This window comes from Polistes dominula, unplaced genomic scaffold (assembly GCF_049000335.1).
Source record: "Polistes dominula isolate Pdom_NZ unplaced genomic scaffold, Pdom_raw_medaka contig_28, whole genome shotgun sequence".
Taxonomy (NCBI): Eukaryota; Metazoa; Arthropoda; class Insecta; order Hymenoptera; family Vespidae; genus Polistes; species Polistes dominula.
Window position 1 is genome coordinate 6710192 of NW_028300879.1, and position 26155 is coordinate 6736346.

The 26155-nt window shown below is 35.7% G+C and overlaps 1 long non-coding RNA gene across 3 annotated transcripts in view; it reads left to right on the plus strand.

Moving 5' to 3' along the window:
• LOC149033671 (uncharacterized) overlaps positions 1-25472 on the plus strand; it is a 55435-nt gene extending 29963 nt beyond the window's left edge. For all 3 annotated transcript variants that reach the window (XR_016176472.1, XR_016176473.1, XR_016176474.1), the window contains one exon: positions 16629-25472. This is a non-coding gene — a long non-coding RNA (uncharacterized LOC149033671). The remainder of the gene's footprint in view (positions 1-16628) is intronic.
• Positions 25473-26155: the final 683 nt, after the last annotated feature.

Genomic DNA, 26155 nt, shown 5'->3' on the forward strand with positions numbered 1-26155 from the left:
TGGTTCGTTCGTTCGTTCGTTCAGTCTCGCGAGAGATAAATCAGGTCGCGCTCGTAAGCCGTTCTCTGATGGCTCGTAGAGAGAGTAGTAGCTCGGGGTTCGTTGAGGGGGTTGTGTATGTGTATGTGTAGAGTCTTCTTTCTAAGAGGAGAGTGGTGACGGAGACGACGGACGTAGCAACGTCGACGCCACAGTCGACGACAACGACAACGACGACGACGACGACGACGACGTAGTACCCTCGTGCCCTAAAAGCCGAGGGGGATCGATTAAGTGGCACCGAGAAGAGAGTTTCTTTAAAGAGGAACCGGGACGCTTAGCAGGCTTGTTGGATTCTCATCTAGGAGTCCTCGAGGCGACTCCCTACTAAATCTGGAACTTGTGTTACCGGCGCGTCTCGAGTACTCGAGGGTATTTCCACGGGAATGCTAAGAACCTGCCGGAGGCCTCGAGATATACTCTCCAAGGACGAAAAACTCTTGGACCTTTTCTTCCTCTCTTTCCTTACTTACTTCTTCTTCTCTTTCGTTCCTTACAATTTAACCAAAATTAATCTCTTTAAAGCCTATACGCTCCCTACACACACACACACACACAAACACACACACACACACACACACACACATAACATTTTCTAAATAAAATAATTTCTTTTACTCGAGGTCAACGACTATATACTAGAACTATTCTTTAAAGCAAAAAAAAAAAAAAAAAAGAAAAACCCGTCGAATTAACCCGAAGAAAATGTTCTATTGGATCGTTAAGAAAAAAAGGAAAAAAAAGAAAATTTGGCATAGCCTTCCATGACAAACTTTAGTCAAAATATAAAAGGCAAACTGCCAACAGTATTCGCCTTGTTGACAAAGTTTCACGCGAATTCAGACTATTCTATTCTACAAATGAGTATTCGTCTATGAATGTTTTCACTGTTCCTGAGCTCTCAAATGCTATTCTTATTCATTCTCAAATTTATTATATTTCAAGTCTAAAATCTTTTAATTCGTATACCTAGAGAATGGTTAAAGCTACAGACAGAGAGAGGGAGAGAGAGAGAGAGAGAGAATCGTGGGTATGTATCCGCATTAAATCCCAAGCGGACGAGTAGTTTTGGTAATCTCGTAAACGAGAAGTAAGCGCGGCATTAATCCGTCCGCACGGTCTCTCGAGTAGCGGAGAACCGTCGGAACGTTACCGGGAACCGTTGCTGGGAACGTTGTTGCCTAGACCACCACCAGTTCCCGAGACCGTATCCGAGACCGTATCCGAGGCCGTAGCGATATTAATAAACCCTAGTCTCCGGGAACGGAAAATGGCAAAGTTAGAGTAATCCAGATGGCCAGCGTACCGCGTCGCACGGCGTGCGGTACGTGAACGTTTTCCCAGTACTTGTTATTGTTCACCGCCTGGCAATCTCCGCGGTTATAACGACGGACGCATTGCCTCTTCGAAACGAGCTTTGAAATTTTCGATACCACCCCGAGCAGTACAGATTATAACCTGTATCCTAGACCGTACTACGAACAATTTTACTATACTTTTACGTACCTGTTATTTTACTTACATTTACAACGACTAACGGAAAAATACTCGGATACACATCTACTGTCTATTTAACGAACAATGTTTTTACAAAAACTTCTTTTTTTTGTTGTTGAAATAATGCAGTTTTCTTTTTCATAAGGGATGTAAAATTTCATAGAAATGATCAAAAATAGTTGAAAAATTCTGACTCGATTATTTTCAAAGATGTAATAAAATTTACGAAGCAGCACATCCACAACAAAGACGTAAAGGTGGATCTCGTTATTTTCTAAAAATGATTTACCATCTGAAATAAAAAGAAACCAATAACTTTGTCGCGAATACGCGAAGAGATATATAAAAGGGAGGAATAGAAAAAAAGAAAAAAAGAAGGAATTTACGTTGATAGATATATACATATATATGCCAAGGGGAAGGCCGTTTACGATCGTCTACGGGCTAATCTCTGACGTGCAAAGTTTTCGAAAATTTCGAGTAAAATAGGTTTGAGGTAGTATAGGTCGAAATATCGGAGGAAGTTTACGAGAGTCCTGGGAGTAGCGTCGAACAAGCTCTCGACGCAGTATTTAAGGCTTGGGGGGTGGTTCGAAGAGGTGGTTCGAAGGGGTGGTTCAAAGGCGAACGTCCGAAATACCCCCTTTCGTTGGAAGCTATGAGAGAGAGAGAAAGAGAAAGAGAAAGAGAGAGAGAGAGAGAGAGAGAACGTTAAAAGGAAGCTTCGCGTTGGTGCTTTAGGACGTTGGAAAAGGAGGACACCGAGAAAGGGCTATTCCCTTTATCTTAAGTAAACAACCGCAACTTCGATATATACATGTATATATGTATATATATAGTATATGTATTCCTTCAAGATGTTATGTGGGGAGGGAAAAGGAAAGGGAAAGGGAAAGGGAAAGGAAGGTCAGGTAAGATAGAATATACAGTGTATGTATAGTTCCTATATCGATCTACTACTACACAGGTTGAATTTAGATAATCGAGATAAATGATGACTAGTAGATATACTTCCCTATCTCGATTATGACGGCTAATCGACGTTTCCAGGCTTCCCCTATGAATTTTACTCTGATATGCTTTGAACAGGCAACCACCTAACTATATATTGTAGTATATACACGGTGTGCATGCTAGCACGTACGCGAACGATCGTGCTCGATCGTAATCTGGGAGTTAGAGAGAGAGAGAGAGAGAGAGAGAATCGTTATTAGGTACGCATCATAGTTTTGACGTTAACGCGTTACCCTTCGACGAACTAACGATTACCAATCGATGACGAATTGCTAAGAGAAATTTATGATCTTAACCCCTCGACCATATTCTCTCTCTCTCTCTCTCTCTCTCTCTCTCTCTCACTCTTTCTCTCACTCTCTATTCATCTTCTCGCGTCTTTATTATCACCAACCGTCCCTTAATTTATGCATTGAATATCGATGAAGGTAGGACGATTAAATCGAGTCTTTAGTGAAATTACTCTTTTAATACGGGATATTCCGCGTGCACAGATTAGATTCGAGAAAGAAAAAAAAAAAAGAAAAAAAAAGGAGAAAAAAAAAGAAAGGGAATAAAAGAAAGTAAAAGAAGAAAAAGATAAGAGGAATGAAAGTGGACAAGAATATTATGAAAGATTCATGTAAGAATATGAGATTGAATTGATTCGATAAATAATGAAGTCTTGTTTAATCTGCTATGACGTTGTTGTATCCACCGCATCGTTGTATCAAGTATTTTTTATTTTTTATTTTTTTATTTGTTAATTTTTTCTTTTCATAGGCAAGCAGAACAATTTTTGTTTCTTTCGAGAAAAGATTTTTCTACCCCTTTCCCTCCCAGTAACGACATCTTCCTCATTTGCTACTTTTTTAAATTTGTGTTTTTCTTTTCATTTTCTCTCTTTTATTTAAAGAACGAGGACAAATTTTGTTCATTCGAGGAAGAAGAAGAAGAAGAAGAAGAAGAAGAAAAAAGGAAGAAGAAGGAACGAAAAGGGGAAAAATTTGAAAAAAAAGAATGAAAAAAACGGAAGCATCGAATCTCGCATAATATTAACGTTTAAGAGCGGCCTATCGATATAGGTCGTCGAGAAAACTGTCGGAAAGTTTCGCTCTTTTCCGTTATTAAAACGATACAATTTTTCTCTCTCCTTCTCTCTCTCTCTTTCTCTCTCTGTCTATTTTTTTCTCTTTCCTTTTTTTTCCATCCCTTTACTTCTTCCTCGTTCCAAGTTGTATTAATCGACGATGCCGAAGCCTCCGCTATCGATCCCCAACTCTACGACCTAATATCCCAAACGTTACCTCCAACAATTTTCTTCTCTCTTCTTCTATTCTTTTCTATTCTTTTCTTTCCCTTTTCTTACCTAACCGTAAAAAAGCTAGCGCTAATTGATAAATTTTTTTTAATAGATTATTTTAAATCGGCTAGAAGAAAAGAAAAGAAAAGAAAAGAAAAGAAAAGAAAAGAAGAGAGAGAGAGAGAGAGAGAGAGAGAGAGAGAGAAATCGTTTTATACCATCCGTTATTAACCTCGATATGAAATATTATATTTGTAGTACCTTTTGGTTCTTCTTTTTTTTTTTTTATTTTTTTTTAATCCAATTGTATATACTTGAATAATAAGAGAATATTGTTATTATATGTTCCGTTAGTAGAAAATATTCTATAAAGGTTTTTGTTTTAATAAAAAGAGAAAAAAAAGAATTTAATGAAAAATGGAAAATCAGTCTGGCGCATATAAAATAGAATATTTTGTTTGTAGACGCTTTATCAGATGTGCCCAATAATACCGAAAAATGTAAAATAGCACGAGTTATATCAAAAATAGTCGTGTGTGTATGCACTGATTAAAAAATAACACAAACACAAACAAAGTAAAAGATGCAACGTACATTGATATTATTTAAAATAACATTTGCAAATATTTTCACCTGTTAAAATATATTATTAATATATAAGATATAATTGAAAAATAAGAAATAAATCAAAGTAAGATTTAACAAATCACGAAGAACGAATTAACCGTGAATTATAGTGGACGTTGCTTTTTGTTTCAAACGAATGTCGAACAATGGACAAGCAAGCAAATACTCGGTTGGCAAAGAATAAAGAAATGAGCTTTTAAATGGCACTGACTGAAGTAAACCCCATTGCAACGATGAAAGAAAACTTGCCTGCCTGCCTGCCTGCCACCAGAGAATACAAATTATTTCAGTCTTTTTACAAAGTTTTCAGACCGATCGTTTGTAATGCCATGAAACTTATGGTCTCGCTTTATTTAACGTTACATCTCTCTTTCCCTCTTTTTTCTCTTTATGGTTAAATTTTCTTCTGTCATTCCTGCATCTTCTCTTAAAGTGCTTTTCGTTTAATCGGTTAACGCTTATTATTTTGTAAAACCTCGAAACGCGGCTCTTGCGTTGACGTCGTTGTAAAGTTATGCATGCGGGTTGTTGCTGCCTTGGGTGAGGAGGTAAGGGTGAGGAGGTAAGGATGAGGGCCGTTCTCTTCCTCCGAATAACAAAACCAAGTTATCGTCGATGTAATTTTAGCGACAAGTCGAACGACGTAGACGACGGGAAAGCCGTTGCTCGCTCCAATAATTCCTTATTTTTCCTTGCTCCCTACCATTGCCCTAACTTTTCTCTCGACGTCTACGGTTTCAAGCAAAATCCAAAGAAAATCGTACAATCCTCTGGGGAGATTCATTTTAGTTGGGCTAGTTACCTATATAAGAACTAAAATTAAATATATACGCTAGATGTTCGTTTTTCTTTCTTTTGTTTTTTTTTGTTTTTTTTTTGTTTAGTTTCCGTCAAACAAACGTTTCGTAAAAGTTATCGTAACTTTGGAAAAATCTACTTTTTACATTATTCAACTTTTACTCTTTCTCACTCTCTCTCTCTCTCTCTCTCTCTCTCTCTCTCTCTCTCTCTCTCTCTCTCTGCTAAAGTCAGGTGTACTGTTTGAACACTTAAAAATAAAAGCCTTGATATTTTAATGTATAATTTGTTGTTTTTTACATTTTAACTTGGTTAACTTCGAATGCTTTTTATTTCAGGTGAAAACAAATTATGTAACAATTATTTGTTATTTTTAAATGTACTAACTTGTAGCTTAATCGTTGAGTGGCTGCGAAAGTTTATTACGAAATTATTTTCCTATTAAATACACTCAGTCGTTTCATATTGTATTTATTCGATATTTTATAATAAAAAGAAGAAAAAAATTGTTCCTTTGTGTAGAAATAACGACTAAGTAAAGTAGTTCTGATGTTGTCTAAAGAAGAACACACAATCGAATCATTGATAAATAAATATCTTACGCAAAAGATCGAAGAGAATGGAGATAAGATTTTTCATTTATTTTTTTTATCATTTCAAGGTTCGTTATCCAAACTGTGCCGATTGGATGAACATCTTACATTCTTTCATTATTCCTAGTATTTACATTTTTCTCGCCATTTACTTGGGATAAATATTTTTTAATTTATTTCTCATACATATGAATAAAGTAATATATAAACGTTATGTTATGGAAGATATATTTTTAAAAAAGAAAAAAGAAAAAAGAAATAAAAATAAAAATAAGAATAAAAATTTCGAATAACGACAGGCAAACTTTTTCCGATTCGATTTACATTTATCGGAAGGTATAATTCTCGTAAGGATGTTTGAATTCGCAATATAAAAATAAAATAAAATAAAATAAAATAAAATAAAATAAAAAAAGGAAAGAAAAGTATAAGGGGTTTTTTTTTTGTAGAAAATAGAACGCATCAAAGAATGTTACTTTCCAAGTTGATTCTTCTTTTCCTCTCGGTAGACGTCGAGACTTAAAATTCTGTTTCGTTTCCTTCGTTAAATTTCTTCAGCGTCAGGCTGGTACAACGTCTACGGGCGAAAACGATGTCAACGATTCTCATCTTAATGTCTGTTGAACGGGAAGTACTGGAGAAGAGAGAGAAGAAGCAGAACAAGAAGAAGAAGAAGACGAAGAAGAAGAAGAAGAAGAAGAGGATGAGTTGAGAGAGAAAGGGAGAAGAAGATATAGCACGACCCTAGACCCTAGCCTTCACAGCCTCGAGCAACTCGACGTAATGAAAACGTACACCACCACGGAATGTATTTGCCTGAAATTTCGCGTATAATTCCAACCTTCCGTCTTTCGTCTTCCGCTTTTCATCAACCGTTTTCCTTATCACCGGCGATCTTGTCGCGTTAAATCACCATATCCGACATATTCTAGTATACTCATATTAATTATAACAGAAATGAAAAGTAATCGACTGATAGTTGCGAAGAGAAAACAAACAAGATTGATGTAAAAGTAGGATCAAATGAAGCTACCTTCTATCGTGAGGTTAGCATATTGGGGCCGAGTGAAAATCGATGATTACAAAAATAAAATTAAAAATTGAAACACAAGTTGAACACGAACGAATGTAAAGAAACTAATTTGTATGGTTCATCTAAAGGATTGTATCCCAAAGTTCTCGTATTAAACCCAAAAGATTTTGTGTAAATACTTTTCGTCTAGTTTTATCTGGCTATAAGAGAAGAAATGATCCCACTATAGCAAAAAAAAAAAATTCTTTTCAGTATCCATAAATCGTAATTTAGGGTAAACAAAAAAAACCTAAGGTCCCGAGACCATATATAACATAGTGTAAAGTATCTTATTTCTTGGAGTACCTTTTATTCTCGTATCGGTTCTCGTATTCAACAGGATCCACCTTCTTTCGCGTTTACTCATTTTATTTTTGTTTTTTACTTTCTCTATAGGCTAAACGTTTACGCATCGCTTTAATGCGATTCGATCAAAGACGAAGTTTCTCCTTTATCGAATACTCTCGCTCTCTTTTACAAGTACCTTCATGAACGGGCATCCTACCATGAAAAGACCCCGATCCCACCAAGTAGAGATTTAAAGAATCTTCCCGCCATTGGGTGTCATCGTCCTAGAGAAAAAGAAAAGAAAGAAAAAAAAAGAAAAGAAAAAAAGAGCTTTTCTACGGAGGTCCTGGAGTGGTGGGTGTCGTTCGCTTTCCTTTCGCTTGTTTACGGAAAACTTTATCCTATCTTTTTTTACTCGAAGATGGAAAGTTTTCACGACTGATTGGATTTTTTTCTTTTTTTTTCTCTGTAAGATCCCTTTAGGTAGATCGATAGTTTCTATCTTCCCTCTACGGAGAGAGAGAGAGAGAGAAAGGAAGGCTTACGAATCTTTTGTTCGTCATTCAACAATAAAAGCTTTTTTTCTTTTGACCGTAAAGTAGTAGGAAGTAGTTGTTCGACGAAAAGGAAACTGGAGTTATTAAAACGAACGAAAAATGACAGCTTCTTTTCTTCCTCTCTCTCTTTCTCTCTCTCTCCCTTTCTCTCTCTCTCTCTCTCTCTCTCTCTTGGTCTCCTTTTAACTCGTTTTATTTTTGAACGTTTTTTCAAAAAGAAAATGAATGATATTAACGTCAACGTTGATCAAGTATCATGCGCCATTTTTTACGTTTATAACTAACGGCCGATACGACGTCCTGTGCGATCCATCGAGATAAAAATTATTTCGCTAGAGATTCTTCGAGAAGGTCGCTAACATTTTTCAACGTTACGTTAAGAGCCCACCCCCTCCCTCCCAGCCCCTGTTCCGTGCTGCACCGCGATTGAATTTCGATCGGTCGATGCCCACCGAAGTAGATGCATGAAGCGTTGGTTGGTTGTCATGGGCGATATAAAAAGAACAAAATAATAATAATAATAATAATATAAAAGAAAAAGAGAATGTGGAAATATAACGGAACCGCTGGTAAAGGTTGTGCTCGGTAAAAAGCATTTAAGCGATTAAATAAATGTAAGAAGTGTGGTTTAAACTAATGGTCGAAGAGAAAATTCGTTTTTCCCTTTTGTAAAAACAAAAATACAACTTTGAAAAAAAACCCGTTGTTACGATTGGTACTTTTGTAGCAAAGTTCTTTAATTGAGTGAGTATAGAATTGTTACACTATTTTATTTCCTCCCAATTTCGAAGAAGTTTAACAAAATAACGTAATATAATATTTAATAGGAAATCAAGTTAATAATGATTCATTATATCTTGGTAATTAATGATATGATATTATTTACCTAATAATATGATAATAATATACTAAATTATGAAAATTATTTTGAAAAATGCATAAATAATTAACTCATTGATATTTTCATTAAAAATTCAATACTAAATGATTACGATTTCACTTCATTTGTCTTTCCAACACAGTAATATTGAAAAATATTATTTTATTTATTATTCATGCCTAATTGACCGTAATTATCGGTGGTTGTGTGGTATTAAAAATTATTCATCAAACAGAATTCGGTTTTTACCGATAGATATATGTACATATATACATTTCCTAGTTTAACATATTTTTGGATAAATCTAAGAATCATTTGATTATTTTTAATAAAACTCATGTGTCAGAAGGACCAAAAAAAATTAATAATAATTTAAACATGTAAATTAATTTAAATTGAATGTAGCACAGCCATTCGTCCAATAGTACTTGCGTTACATAATTTACAATTAGATTTGGTATAGATCACAAGCAATATCGACCCAGGTCTCACCGCGAGAAGGTTGTTGTATTCGGAGACCCACGGGCTAAGACTCTACTTATATAATTATTTTTCTAACTAGTACATTTCATTAGTCATTTGTTAGAAAAAAATTTCTAAAATTTAACTGGAAAAACGTGTCACCAAATTTTTTAAATCGAGCCTACCTATCCGATTTACAATCATAAATTAACGCAAATATGTCAAAGCTGTGACGTAGATTCGGTTGGAATATTAAATAATATAAAACACAAGGTCCTATTAAACAAACGCAAGTTCCTAACAAGCAAACGCAAAAATGTAAATTTAGAATGTAACACGCAAGGTGTTACAATTTGAACGCACGCATTTATGTGCACTAACTTGCATTGACTATTATTTTAATAATAATAAGAATTCTTAATGTTATAAAAAATACTCCTAATATTATTTAAAACCTGATAAAAGTATTTTCATTTCTCGTTGGATCAAAATATTTTTATGATTGTTACATTTATATTTTATTCTTTTATAAGATTAAAATAATTTTAAAAATTCTTTTTGCATTATTCATCATTCAAAAACAATGTAGGAAGATTTATAAAAAAAAAATCAATGAGAATTGTTCACACACACACACACACAAATAGATTCATTACATTCATACATTCATATATTCAGATACAAAACCCACCACCACACTTCTACGACAACACAAAGTTTTGTCTACGACTCACTCTCACTCTCTTTCTCTCACTCATTCTGTAGTATTTTTACATGCCAGATATACTTAAAAAAAAAAATAATACTCACCTCAACGTATAGAAGAAGATTATTCAGAAGAAGAAGAGACCAAAAACATGAACTTAAAAAAAAAGGGACTTTTTACACTTTTGATTCGTTGTTGAAATTGAATTTCGCATAAAACGTACAATATTCTCGCTAGTATCTAAAGCAAAAAACCCTTATGGAAAATGTTTTTGCCCAATGATAATGATAAATGACTTTATAAATATATATATATATATATATATATATATAGACGACACCGGCAAAACGGTGGTATATCGAACATAAAATGTCGTTAGTCGGAGTGCGATGCATCGTTGGAGAATTAAACTTGGCGTTTTGCGTTGGAGCAACGATCGTTCGATTTGCGAGAACGATTTTCCCTCGATTCGACCCTTTTCCAACTCCAATTCTGTCAGATCGAATCTCAGTTAACGGATATTTCCTGCTTTTTCTCTTACTCGTAAAAGCAAATTTTCCAAGTCTACCACCAGTGCAAAGAGCGAAACTGAACGTTAATTAATTTTCCATATTTATATACATGTATACCTACGGGACGGACGTTTACAAACGGTTGTATAGATCCACCATGCAGACCAAAGGTTTTAACGGGTTCAAATTACTGGCAAATTTTCGATCGACGGTACATCCGAGAATGGTAGGTAGTAGGTCGAAACCCCCTTTCGAAAACGAATACCAGGGAGAGATATTTCGAGAGAAGTCGTCGCTCTTTCGTTGTCACTTTTCTATCCCTCCTCTCACCCTCACCCGTAATCGTACCCTAGTTCGGTATTTACTCCGACAACAGGGAATGTTTATTTCCCTTGGTATAAAACGGAAAGAAAATCGTACCGAGCTATTAGGCACGCTTAAACATTTGCCCGTTGCTTTTCCAAAGGAAAAAAGACAAAAAAAAAAAAAGATTTCGAACCTATGTACAAAAGTACATCCACGCATAACTGCATACCTCCTCTATTCGTCTATATTACACATATATTACATATATATTACATATATAATATATATATGCATACGTACGTTGATGCATATATGTACTATATACACAGAGAAAGAGAGAGAGGGAGAGAGAATGCAATTACAAAAGACTTGCGCTATATATGTCACTAACTATGCGCGTTGCGCATCATTACAAGCCCGGAGGATCGATATCTCGAATTCGGAGGTAATATCTCGACCGCAGTGCATTGCGTTCGAGTCGCATACCTCGTAAACGAACGAACTAACGAACAAACGTGTCCTGAACCTTAGTTACTTTTTTAACTATTATCTACTAATTAATAGTATAAATATATGACAAAGAAAAAAAAAGAAATTGCACTAGTAGTTCTATTTAAATTTTTATCATTTAATAATACCAATACAAATATCTCACCCCCGATGATTGCTTCAGCTTATAGAATATTAACATTTACTTTTTTATTGTAATACGATTCCTTATTTTTGTTGTAATTGAAAACTAGGAATATGGATTTTAGTATACTTTCGTTGCAATACGTCTACCATCATCATTTTCACAGTTGGCCGGTAATTAGCTCTTTAGCAATTTGCCGAACATGTTACCTGCTCGTCGTATGCGCATCAGCTCGACTGATCTATTTACCAATCTATCTATCTACCTATCTATCTATCTATCCATACATTTATCTATCCCATCTATCTCGATATTAGGCAGAGAAAGACATTGCGCGATCGCAAGATAGGATGTGTTTTTTATCCATAACGAAAGCGGAAAGCATTATTATCGTTATCGCACGTTAGCCACGTCCAACGAGCGTTTCGTGCGAGAAGCGATTTTGCGTGGCCGCCGCCGATTGGAAGGACTCGTTGGATCGAGGATAATGATAAATCGTTATTCGCTTCGCTGGTGGGTTAAGTGGACTTGAAAACGCGCACGCTGGGTCCATTGAGCTTCGAATCGTGCCACGCTATTCTCGAATATAAAATCGAATTTTTCTTTTTTTATCTTTCTTAAATTTTCCTCATCCTCCTCTTCGTCCACCTCCTACTTTCCTATATTATTTCCTAGTTTTTGTTCTTTTCTTTTTTCTTCTTACGCTACAACAAGACTGTGCCACGAAACTTTACGAGCATCTAAAATTCTATTTTTCACTATCGAATTTAAAAGCTGCGATTCCTATAAGATTATTATCTACTTCGCGTGGTCGCCGTTAACTCTCACACCCCTTTTCAAATAACTTCTCTACCCCCTTCTATTCCTTTTCTTTCTCTTTTTCCATCCCTCTTTCTTATCCTTAGAATTTCATTTCTGTTATCCTTCTCATTCTCTCTCACTATTATCCTCTACTTCATCGCGTTCAATAATAATTCGTTCGTATAGTTTTCCTCGTCCATCTACGATTTCTACATCCTTTTCTATTTCAAATGGTATTCTCTTGATTATTCTCCCTTTTCCAGCAAGCAACCTTTGCTCGATCTCTTTGGGGGTAGTTCTGAATTCGTAAGATAACTGCGTCTTTATGTTTCGCCAATGAAACTCCAGCTCTCTTTTATTATATTCTTTCACAAATAATCCAATCATTTCCACTCCTATTTTTATTCTTTTTCACCGCGTTCCCATTTTGTTGTAAGTTTGATAGTTAACTTATCGATTTTTATTATAATCCTTTATTTTTTTTTGTACTTTTTTAATATTAAATACGTTTCGTAATTTTATATATCGTTTCTAGGGTATAATATAAGAAGAAAAAAAGAGAAAAAGAGACAGGAAAAGAATCCATGCATAGAATTTTCATATTTTATTCTTTATGCCTAGAAACGATTTGCTGGATAGGACGTTAGAGGTGGGTGGGGTGGGGGGTGTAGACGTTATGCACTTTTCGTTATTACATAGGCCCTTCCTCTTGATGGTATCCGTAAGCGGTCTTGCGAACAAAGAACTAGAAAACTTGGCCGTTTCTCTTTTCTCGTCCGCATTTCTCGCGACTCCGATCCTCCTTCTTCTTCTTCTTCTTCTTCGTCTTCTTCTTCTTCCACTTTCTTTTACTTTCTTTCTTTTACTTTCTTCTGCGGTCAGCCGCTAGCGGATGCCCATTTGTCGGGTCTTACTTTTAACGACCACCCCTTTAACCGCCGCTCATGGCCACATTTTTCCGTCACGATCTTTCCTCAGCAATACGCCGCTGCGCATTGTTTTTCGATGAAACTTTCTACCCTTCTTCTCTCCAATTATTTTCTTTTCTAGAAAAGAGGAAAAACTTTGGTCGTACCTGTCTACCACCAACAACTACCTACCTACCAACCTACCAACCTTAACATCTAACGATCTACAAGAAAGAAATTCGATCGGCTGACTTTTCTTTTACTAACTTTACCCCACACTCTTGAGTTACACGTTTATTTCATATTTTTTTTTTTTATTTTTTTTTTACCGTATATAGTAAATATAAAGGTATCCTATTTAATCAAGTAAAAATGATATAATATTACAAATTTCTATTCATATCTTTATTACGACAAATTAGTTGAATGCAAATGTGTATGTGTGTGAGTGTGTGACTCCGCAAATGATATTATAAAATTTTTTAACAGACGGATTAATAAGCGTGACCAAAATAATACTGGCGTTCAATTTTGGTGGAAATGTTTTGAAAGTGAGAATGAGGGTAAAAGACATCTTTACGTTTACGAAGAAGGTAAAAAGGAAAAGGAAAGAATAACCAAGTGGAGAAGAAATTGTTATCAAGTATAGTGCAACCATTTACCGTAATATCACTTCGCTTGAGATAATCTACCTTAAAAATCGAGCATTACACGTTTATCGTGTGGTTTTTAGTGTGAAAACAAAATGATCATTTTATGATGACGTTCATTTTACCTTCATAATTGCTTCCCGTTTATTCGATCATTATTTGTATGCGTTAACAATTTATGTAGATATAATAGCTGGAACGTTTAAAACAAATCAACCTGAATCAATCGATTGCTATTCGCGATAAAAAAATATATATTATTGTTATAATTGTAATAACAATTAATTATTCTTACGTTTGTTTGGTTTTTTTTCTTTTTTAACATTCGTTATTATTTTATTTCTTTACTTTGTATATAAAGTTTTTGTAGTAGCGTTAGTAATTAACAACAATATATACATATATAGATAAGACTCATAAAAGTATTGAATATTTTCAAAAGTATTAGTCTTTTAATCGAAAAAGGATTACGCATTAATCATTCGTTAAAGGTACTAATTCGATTTTATTTTTTCCTTTGATAAGAAGTAATCTGGATTGCTCGGATTCAAATAGTCGATACGCTTTCTCTCTCTCTCTCTCTCTCTCTCTCTCTCTCTCTCTCGTAGTTTCGAACGTGAATCGAAATTATTAAATAAAAACTTTCAAAGAAAGCAGATTTCATTGCATTTCCTGTATGTAACGACAAACGTTATAGCATTTCTTTCTTTCTTTCTTTACTTTTTATTTTTACCTTTTGTTTTACTATCCCATTAATATAGTTATTTCTTTTTCTTTCATTTCCTTTTTCTTTTTTCCTTAATTATTTCTAAACTTTGAACTTTGAGCTCAATTGTTCTTTCCTCAAATAATATTTTAAATAACGTAAAAAATAGAGTATGCATTCAAAAGTATCCCTTGAATTTGACGAATAACTTAACAATTTTTCTATCCTTTCCATTTTTTTCTCCCTAGTCGTGCATACAAAATGCATACAAATTTAACAAAATTATTCCTATCTTTTTTTTTTTAACCATCAAAAGCAAGGGATGGAATATCTAGCAAATATGCAGTTCTTCGTCCCTTAAAAAAAAAAAGGAAGAAAAAATAAAAAAAGGAAAAAAACAAAAAAGCTAACTTCTATGGTCGCATATCTTTTCATCTACAATGGTCTTTATGTTCGAGGACAAAAAGACCGACTAAAAATGAAAGAACCTTCTCACTTCGCGTTCGCTTGGACAGTAATGAATAATTAAGTACAGAAAAGAGAGAGAGAGAGAGAGAGAAAGAGAGAGAGAGTGATAGTGACGTGGGGAAAAAAGAGAGGGAAAGAAAAATTGGATGAATATAGAAAAAGAAAAAAAATAAAAGAAGAAAAAATCAGATTCCAGTTCCACCCTTTTCGTAAAACTCGCCAATATATATTTTATCGACTATCAACTGGAAACGTGTATAACGAATCCTCTTTTTATTATTTTTTTTTTTTTATTCCTTTTTCTTCTCTCCCTCTCTCTCTCTCTCTCTCTCTCTCTCTCTCTCTCTCTTTTTCTCAATCTTTATTTCTCTCTTTTCTTTTTTTCCTGCATTTTTTTTTTCGAAACATAACTCGATGAATAAGAATTTATGCGAGTGTATTTTAAAGGGCTCTTCGGACGGCATCCACGAGTTTCAATGGTAGGAAACGCTATCGTTAAGCCAACGTTTTCTCTCTCTCTCTCTCTCTCTCTCTCTCTCTCTCTCTCTATCTTCACTTCTCTCGAAATATAAATAATTTTTGGAGCGCATGAAACGTGAATGGAATGAAACGAAGGTTGCACTTATAACGCGTGCAGCGCAACATCGTCAAGTGCTTTAGAGCACATACTATGTCGAGAATCTCGCAATGCCTCGTCGTTCTCATTATATTTTTTCACGCGGATCGTGCGAACGTAACCCCCCCAACCCCCCAACCTCTAACCCCCTCCCTTCTTTTATCGCTTCCTTTTTTATCTATTTTTTTTACCCATATACTATTCTCGACACCTGCACACGTTTTTTTTTCTTTTAATACCTTTATTGCAAATCCAATCAATTTAATCTTCTCCACCCCCGCCATCCCTCTTTGAGTGTTTCACATCCTTTTTAAGAAAAATTTCAGTTCATTTGGTTATCTTTTAATATATTTAAATAATAATGGAGATAAATCTTTAACGTATTCGTGATATTTGTGTTTTTTAATAATACAGTACCATATAGTGGATGACGGGAAAATATTTGCTGTAGGATTATTGTAACTATTTTTTGAATCCCCGCACACCATAGTAAATAAAATTTAGTCAAAACTGTACATTTATTTTTGCAATTGAAATGGTTTTATCTATAGGATTTAAACCGAATGTCAACATATATGGTAGAGAGCAGAAATGAATATATTATTGACCGTTTACACGATATACCTACCACGTGCGTATTTGTACACACAACTTGTAATTATTAAAAATATAAAATTGTCCATATATATATATTTTTTTTTCACGAATCTTACATATATATCATTTTATTCTATAGGAAAGGGATTTACTTTTAATTATCGATATTACCAATTAACGAGAAATAATAATAATTATTATTTTTTTATTCGATATATAAAAGAAAACAAAATACGTGTTAAAAGAAATAGAAGGAGTTAGAAATTGGTAACGTGTCGTATCGATTAGAATCTATAGGACAAATGTAGGGAAGGATCGCGTATAGCAATGCAAGTAAGAGAGAGAGGGAGATAACCAAAGATGCATCGACCACTTTGATCCTAAACGGCTCGCAAGTAACGCGCTAGCAACGCTCCAAGGACGCGCCAAGAATGCACCGAAAACGTGCGATCCAAAGAATCCAAACGTGCATTCTCTCCTTGTTTGTGCTAGATCTCACTGATTAGCGTTACTACCACGTTCCATGAATAAAATAAATCGATCAATTTTTATACATATATATTATACCTACATAGTAAACCAATACTAGAATTAATTCATTTGTATTATTTCCAGGTCTGACGATACATCCAACAATCTTATCTTCGATTTAATATCGTTATCCGATAAACGACTACAGAAGGATAGTGAATAAAACTGTGCATATTAAACTATGCACCTAATGGAACAAATCGTGATAGAAGAATCAGAGATCAACGTATTTATCCAAATGACTTTATCGATAGAGAATATTTGAAAGATTTTTCGTAGAATCACGACAGCTTAATAAGCTTTCCCATTTATGGAAATGGAGAAACCTAAGAGATACAGACCGACGTAACAGGAGCATAGAAGAGAATACGAGATGGTGTATCGTTTATCGAAAGGGAATTGGTATATATCAAGAGACTACCATAAGGAGGAGAAGGATTGAGAACTGAAATAGGACGGATGGATAATGCGAGTTAGTACGCTACCCACTACCAGGGTTTGTCTTCTCACTGATATCCGCAATGTAAACACTGTACTGTGTTAGATAACGTTGCTGTATTACGTTTGCAGATGCTAGTCACACATTTCTCCCTATCTTTGACTCTCTTCGTCTTCAATATATATATAACATAATAATTATTATGATAGTTCGTGAAAAGCAAATGAACGTTGTACGAAACAACTCGTACTGACCATACCAACCCCCCCCCCTATTCATTTATTCATTCATTGAAGTCTTGCCAATGGATAGAAGAGAACTGTTTCTTGAGAAAAGAAACCCTTACTCAATTCACCGAGAATCCTGAAATGAATTAGATATTCCGGTAAAGAGAGATAGAGTCTATTCTATTCTATATCCATCTTGGCGACGCATAGTTATCTCGGAATGAGTCTAACGCGAAATAAGAATAAGAGATCGTTTTAAATAAGATAACACGAGTCGTTTATAATTTTTGGCTCGTTCAAGGAAATCGTCATACTCGACGATGTCATTTTCTTCCTTTTGATAAAAAAGAAAGACCCAAAGCGATATCATCTACCAACTCTCGATTATCTGGAATTATTCCAAATCTACAATTTTGCCGATTAAGCAAATATTCCTATCACCGAAACTTTGACAACACTTCTCCGTCTTTGAGTCTAACAATAAATCATCTTACAATTAATTATCGAATGAGAATGTATTTTCCAAAGGAAAAAAAAACCGGAACCAAGTCATATCTTAATATGCATAACACATATTAGAAACACTGAATAATCGATAAAAGTACATAAACATTTTGACTCGCGGAAATATTTCACCGATACACCCTAGAGTTATGTTAGTTCTCACGTTTCTCGAGATTTCTCGGTGATCTTTGTAGAAACGAAAGGCTTTGAATACTTTCCAAAGAATCGGCATACTTATTGTTCGCTTTCGCGTTCCGTCTTGAATAGTATAACCGTTCACGTGGGCATGGAACCGAGTAGCATTTTTAGAACTCTAATCGCGACGCGTCCTCGTTCGCGAAAAATACTTTGACGATCAACGGGGCCGAAAGTTTCAATGTTTTCAATATTAAAATCGAGAAAGGAAGAGTCGTCGTTTAATTAATTAAACATCTTACGCAAAGTAATCATAATAAAGACAAGATGATATTCCGATTTTCTCGTCGTAATTACAAGATTTTCAAGAAAAAAAGAGAGATAGATAGAGAAGATGAAGGATACTGAACAAAAGAAAGAGAAATAATTGGAAACGTCTAGGTAGAAAAAAAAAAGAAAAAGAAAATGAAAAATAGAGGTAGAGCAAGCAGGGGGTTAGTAGGCGGGAAAAAGGGATCGGGCAAAAGCAGAGTCACGTTTTCCCAACGATATGCGATGCATGAGGCCTGAAACGTGAGTGCACAACCGGCAAAGGTGCAACCACCGAGAAGGACGATGATCCTCGAGGGTTCTCGCGTCAGATGGATCATGGCTAGCCAAAGCAGGAGGTGGTTGGTTGAGAGGCACGAGCTAGAGACATCGAGCAGGGGACGAGCAGGGGGCGAGCAGGGGGGCTAGCAGTAGCCACCGCTGGACAGCAACGTGCCGCTCATGATAAACAGCTACGTGCTCTTCTACGAGAGAGCTGCATAGAACGGAACGCACCAACCATTCTGCTGATCCTGTGTCGAGCGAACGAATCCCCAACCTTTTCTTTCTTTCTTTCTTTCTTTCTTTACCTATCTGGCTTATCACGATAGTCTATTTTACGAGAGAAACGTTACTTTGATATTAAAGAAATGTGTGTGCTGTGAGTGAGAGAGATAGTTTTAAAAAGGAAAAATAATGAAAAAAAAGATAGTTTCTAAAAAAAATGTCGATATTCCAGAAAAATACGATGTTTATATAATGCACGCGCTTTCTTCTTAATTACAAATTGTTGTTGTGCGGTAATAACGCGCAGACCCTTTTAAATTAATGCATCCGTTGTCGTTAATAACAAAAACTTTTAGTGGATGAAACCGCGCTAGCCATCTTTCGCTAAACTCACCAAAGTCGTAAACACGATGAGAGAGAGGGAGAGAGAGAGAGAGAGAAGAAATAGATCAACCGTAGTGTTAGGACGTGCCAAATTCAAAGTTAGAGAGTGAATATCGAAAGACACACGAGATTCTATTAAATAAATAAAAAGGAAAATACTTTGTAACACGATTGGAATGGATTCGAAACTATTCGAAAAGGAATGTTCGTGAAATAACTAAAGATCTTTAGTAATTTTCCCCGAGGAAATAGCATCGTGACCCGATTTTAGTTCGCTAAATTGGTTAGAAATCGGGCCCATATGCCGGTCTTAATTAAAAGCTTCGATTTCGTCGTATTTATATCCACCAATTCTAATTCTTTTTCCATTTTTTTTTATCTTCCCACCTTACGTTCCGTGCCATAGGTCCGATAATAATTCATGTTCCTTTAACTAGGTTTAATTACATTGCTAACACGGATTCGACACGAAATTCATGTTCAATAGCCAATATCGATGGGCGAATCGCGAAATGACAGCTACAACGAGCTCGCTTAATCCACTTTTCCTTCTTCTTTTATCTTTCGTTTCGCCAAGGGAGCTTTAATCCCAATAAAAAGAAAAAAAAACCTATACTACTATTTTTTTCTGATTACAATGGATTACAGATACTACTACTGGACCGTCGTCAAACTAAAAACTGATCGAAACCGATCTTTTTCAGATATCATCAAAGTTTGATCTTAGAAAAAGATTGCTCGTCTTTCTTTGTTCCCCCTCCTCTTTTTTATTTCTTTTTTTTGCTTGATTCCTCTTTTACCTCGAAGTAAGTAGAAGAAGAAGGGTAGACAAAAGTTTCAGGGCAAATTTTCATTTCGTCGGGTAAAAAGTTTTCGCGGCCCATTGAAACTTTAAGAAGATTTCACGCGGCAGCGTTACCAGCTCGGACGATTCCTCAACGCCGCGGGCGTATGTTAATTTATGTGCGAACTGCATTACGTCGGTAATGTATTCAGTGTATTCACCCCTTCTTCCCGGAAAGGAGCTCAGGATTTTGGTCTATCTCTTTCCCAATCTTTATCACTCTTTCTGCCCCGCTCCTAGTCTTCCATCGTCGTACGCGAGTCACTTTAGTTTCTCGTCTTCTTTCTCGCCTTCTTTCTCGCCTTCTCTTCATTTTCCTCTTTCACGCTCTATCCATCCATCTATGTCCCCCTTTTCTCTCCAATTCCTCCCCTCCTCCATTTCGTATAATAAAGAACATACTTTTACGTTGCAACGTTACACCATCTAATAAAGAAAAAGAGAGAGAGAGAGAACGTTCGCGTAAACGACACCATTTTCGACGTGGAAAACGAAAACGAATTTCTTTCATCTTTAAAGAAAAAGAAGCACCCAGTAGTAGTAGTAGCAGCAGCAGCAGCAGCAGAAGCAGCAGCAGCAGCCAGTAACAACCAACGGAGGAAAGGGATTTTCTAAGAATAACTTGAGGCAACTATCAGACGCCGCCGAAGTTCGCTTTCGTTTTCCTGATTGAATCTCGACAAAAATTGCGGTGAGAACGAGTTAGTCGACCGACGTCTTATCGAATATTTTCCTTCGGATCAGGGGAAGGTAAAAAAGGAAAATGAATTCTCCGTGGAGTATTATAAAAAAGTCTTTAGGTATGATAATTCGGTGAGATTAGAAGAGACTTTGGTAAAAGTGACAGAAAAAAAAGATATTATTTTCTTAATAAGTATTTTAAAAGAAAACGGAGGAAAGCGTACGTGCGCGTGGCGGTAGTTATGAAGACGTTGGACGACGGTTTGTTGTAAACGCGGGGGGAGGTTAGAGGAACTGAGATAAATATGGCACGCTTAGAACAGGTGGATCGTAAAGTTTGTACTCGGCTTAATGTACGCGCTCACCGAGCTTCCGTTAGGACATGATAATATGAGCATAAAAAAAAAGAAGACAGCTCTACATACTCTGGAAAAGGAGCATTTTTACGAAAGCATCTGTGAGAGTAGGTCATTATACAAACTACGTGTGCGTGTGCATATATATACATATATATATAAAGGTATATGCGTTTATGGTATTATAAAGGGGACTGAAATTTTGTTAAGAGACATTTAAAAAAAGATAAAAATAAAAGAATATAAAAAGGTTAAGTATTTAATATAAAAAAATAGGATAAGTAGTTAAAATTAGAGTTATCAAGCTTAAGGGCTATATTACGAAGGGATATCTCATTACCCTGAAACGAACGCGTTAACTAACAATAACCTTGGCAAGGATCCATTCGTGTTACAACAATCGAGAATAGATCGAAGTCTAATGTTCAATTATCGAGGTGAAATCCCACGCGATCCGGGGAGTCGAATCCCTGAAGCTTCAGATCCTCACCGATATCGATCCCCGATATCAAGACTAGAAGCATTGTGGGATGAAGGCAAGGGGGTGGAAAGGGGGAGTTACTACGTCGTGTATTTCGTAGTATGCTCGACGTCCGATACCCGAGTTAGGACGGTAAGTACAAGGCAAGTTTGTTCGCGTTAAGCCGTTACGTTGCACTTATGCCCACCCTCTCCTCCTCCACCCCATCCCTTGACATTGATCTCGATTTACCAACCATAATTCCCATTCGTTTTCTAAAAAGATAAACGTCAAAAATTCTATTTCGTTAAATCATAAATTTCAATAACATTCAGAAAAAAAGATATTTTCGATATAATCATCCGTAGGAAAAAGGGGGTGCATAATCGTGGGATCAATAAAATATTTAGCAGTCGCAAAAGAGAGTCAAGTTTACGTTACCACCTGTTAGCTCTACCTATAAAGAGACTACTGCTGTTTTTATCTACTCTCTTCGTTTTAAAAAGTCTCCATATACCTATATTTATATCTTTTTATAAATAATCCTTTCGTGGCAACACAATAAGCAAATTTAATCATTTTTTGAAATACAAAAGCAAATATAACGATCAAAGGTAATTCAACTTTACACGAAATATACATTTAATTAATTATCGTTGCCAATATACTTTACCCGTTTGTAATATCAATTTCTATTTTGTATCGTCCGAATAATATTGTATAATATATATTTGACTATTTTCAGAAAAGTGGAATAAATAAATAAATATTTTTGGAGTTAAACCTTTGCACTCTTTAGACCTTTTTAACTCAGACGAACCAGAAACTCGAGACTTAAGCTCTGCATTGTTGTTTTGTGTGCACGGGGCTTAGAACCCGGTCATCCTATGGATAAAGATGGAACACGAAAAAAAGAAGAAGAAGAAGAAACCGAATCGATAATATTCATGCATCAAAGAGAATTTATAAATAATTAACAATAATAGAAGAATATATTTTCCAATTATGTTTCAACATCGTTGGTTTTGCTAGGAATAGATAATAATTTCAATAACTCGCGAACTGATAAAGCTCGATTATTATCGAACGTTTAAGCATAAAGGGGAGTTTCCCTTTTGAAGGGAAGATGTATCGGTCGTGCACACGTACGTATCATGCTCAACGTTACACACTGTCTAATTATAGCACGCGAGCGCATATGTCTGATGGGATAGCTCGTACCAACGCACACCGCAAGTTCTCGCCCGAGCGCCGACCTCGATTATTAATTATTAGTTAACAAGAACTTACGAGCATTCCCGTAGCTAATTGAAAACTGTGCGTGTAGGTGTACTCATAAATGTAAGTATAGGACGAGTATGTAAAATATAAGTACACGGTTTAGTATGTGTTAGTACGGTCAGAAACGTTATCCGAAAACGTGCTCTCATTTTACGCCCGAGGAGATACGTTTTTTACGTTTCAATGCTGGCTCATCATCGATATCTATCGTATCCGTGATACGATATAATTAAAGTCTCTTAACGATTTCACAATTATTCGTATCAACTGGTGAGAAGAAAAAATGAATAAAAAATAAGTTTCTTTATCGAATCCCCGATATTACTATTAATTCCAAAGTCATATTATCGATGTTTTTTTCCTATCGTTGATCTTTAGACACGGTACCATCGGATCGTCGTCTTAATTACGGGCACGTAACGGTCTTAAAATGCTTGTAAAATTAATGATATGCAAAGGCCATTAGAAGAGACCGAAGCCAGCCGCTCAGTGTTGGTTCATGGTTCGTATATGCAACGGCACCACACTGCACCACACCACACTGCACCGGTTGTCACGTTCGTAAAGGCTTCTTAAAGGGATTATACGGCTCGGAGCTCGCGCACCGTTCACCTCCTTTAGTCGTAAGTGCGTTACCAACGAAACCAACTTGCGAACCGCAACCTTCTCATATCCTGAGAGAGAGAGAGAGAGGTAGAGATGATAAAACCAACGGTGTACCAAATGTTCCGTCGAACGCAAGAGAACACGCTTTTAAGCTTATACAAAATTATGATTTCCTTTGGCTTTATTTCGAAACAGCTAATTTTCTATAACAAAAAGCTTAAGTCAGCGAGAAAAGATTTATCGAATTCTTCTCTCTCTCTCTCTCTCTCTCTCTCTCTCTCTCTCCCTCACATCGCGATTTACGTATTTAAAGTGCATTTTAATCTTCTTTAGGTAAAACCAGGTTGGAAAGATAAAGTCTAGCAAATAATTTCATTGGTGCTCGGATATCGGAGAGAAACTTGGCCGATTTGCTTCTCTTTTCAGGGCCTCTCGCGTACCTTATTCGTTTCTTATCTACCACTCGTGCGCGATATCTCCCTCGTATTCTCCAATCTCTTCCCCCAGAACTCTTTCATTTCCCCCAAAGTTGCCACCTTCAAGGCCCCTCTTTTAAAATTTAAATTGGCGTTATGCGAGCGATCCGTTCATTAAATATTCGCTGGATAATCGGCGTCGGCTGCTGCTATTGCTATACCCATCCGTAACAGAATCAGTAACAGTAGTAGTAGCAGTAGTAGTAGTAGTAGTAGTAATTGTAACGATGGAAGGATCACTGTTACGAATTGATACATCGATAGGACGAAACTGGTGGTACCCCAGGTTAACGGGAAGGAGTAGGTACTCTCTCCATCTACATCGAAAACTCTAGGGATTACGAACGTTAATTAGTTATTGGCCCGGACCATGGCTATGGTTTGGTTATATCAATAGCCTTATTCAACCATCACCACCGGATACCGAATACCGAAACGTTAGTTCGTTCGTTCGTTCGTTCGTACGTTCGTTCGACTCGAATTCGCCTAAGGGAAGAAATCGACAATTTTTCATTAAAAATAAATGATTCAACTTGGAACACTATTCGAAACTACGACTTGCCAGTAGAACTATCGATTTATCGATACCACTACCAGCATTCTCTATACTAAACCTGTACAAACAATTTTTCAATTGGATTATTTAGGAGAGATTCGTGGTTTGTTTCGCGGTTTGGTTTAATCGACACGAAGAAGACAATCGGTTACCGCAAAGCTAAAACGTCCTGTTTGACTGACGATCGAAAGGACGAAGAATGATCGGATCGAACGAACCGTTGTTCATACAACCCATCGAATCATCGAGAAACAACCATCGTGTCACAGGTTCGCATTAATCCACTACGCTTCAAAGCGAAGCAGCTTACCTCGAGAATTATTCGAAAGCGTCGCATCGGTTGGCTATTCGCTGTCATTGTCATTGTCGTTCCTGCTCCTGCTGCTGTTCCTGCTCCTGTTCCTCCTGCTGTTCCTCCTCCTGTTCCTCCTCTTGTTCCTGTTCCTGATGCCGATCGGCTAACTAATCCTGTGGTTTACGGCCCAACCAAAGATATGATCCGTCCCACATGGCCCTTACCCATTTATCAATCTCCTACGAACATGCGTCTAACTTCGCCAAGTACTATGCGCCCTTCATACTACCTATTTGTCATTTGAAACGTGAACATTATGAGAGAAAAATCCTCGACAATATTTTTTCATTACTACGATATAAAATTAGTCAAAAGAACTAATTTGAAACATTTTTAATTATTACAATTGTCGAAAAAGTTTCTACGTATTTTTTATTACGTTTGATATGAAATTACTGTAAAGAGAAAAATATTTTTAATTAGTAACATATTTGTCATTTTTTTATTCATAGTATTCTTCTTTTTAATAAATTTTTGAAAAATAATCTATGCTATGAATGCATATATATTACTTTCTATGATCGGATTTAAATACAATATTAGGTGTGACAATTAATTCATCAATCTTTGAAGCAAAGTAATCGAAAATAATAGAAAGTGTTTGGAAGAATAACAGCTGTGTGATTACTTAACAAATAAATAGTAAATTAGTTAAAAAAAAGATACTTTAATTAATTTCTACACCTAACAGATCTAAGCAAACTATCGACTAGCATAGTGTTAACGAACAATTAAAACGTACCCAATTAATCCTTGTAATTGCACTGAATAAATCTTGAAGAAGAGGGATCGAATAAGAAATGACATAGCTCCGTCGTAATTTTCTACCCCGATAAACGAATAATGTTTTTATTTCAGGAAAGCCGATGGTTTCTCGATTCACCTCCCCTCTTATTTCAGATAAGGTTAATTGTTATCTCCTTCTCGGTGAAAAATTGACGTCAAATCGATCTCTAATTTTTCATCCTTCTTTTGATAAATCAAATTCTTATCCCTTCAAAACAAATTATCGAAATACGTAAATAGCCAAAAAAAAAAATTAAAAGAAAAAAAGAAATATTTTGAGGATTGAATTTAAAACGATTAACGCAACGATGGACTATAAAACGAAAAATAGATTTGTCTCGATGTTCGTTAGGAAATAAAAGTATTAGATTATATTTATACTGAGCTAGATATTCTTTATGGTCTATGGAAGAACAAAATTCATCTTTTTGAGAGTCTCGTTACACCTACATACGCACAAGTATACTTGAAACGTATAAACGCTAATATTTCAAAATCGCTCGTTAGCGTTTCGTTTTAAAGCAGGTGTACCTATAACATACATACATATATATACATACATACATAGCATCCGTATATCCATAAAAGTTCCTATAAGCATCGATTTTAATTAAGAACTACTCATTCCGGGCTAAGTTCTTGCAATTTGCATTTTTGAATTTGTCTCTCTCTCTCTCTCTCTCTCTTATATTCTTTTCCTCTTAT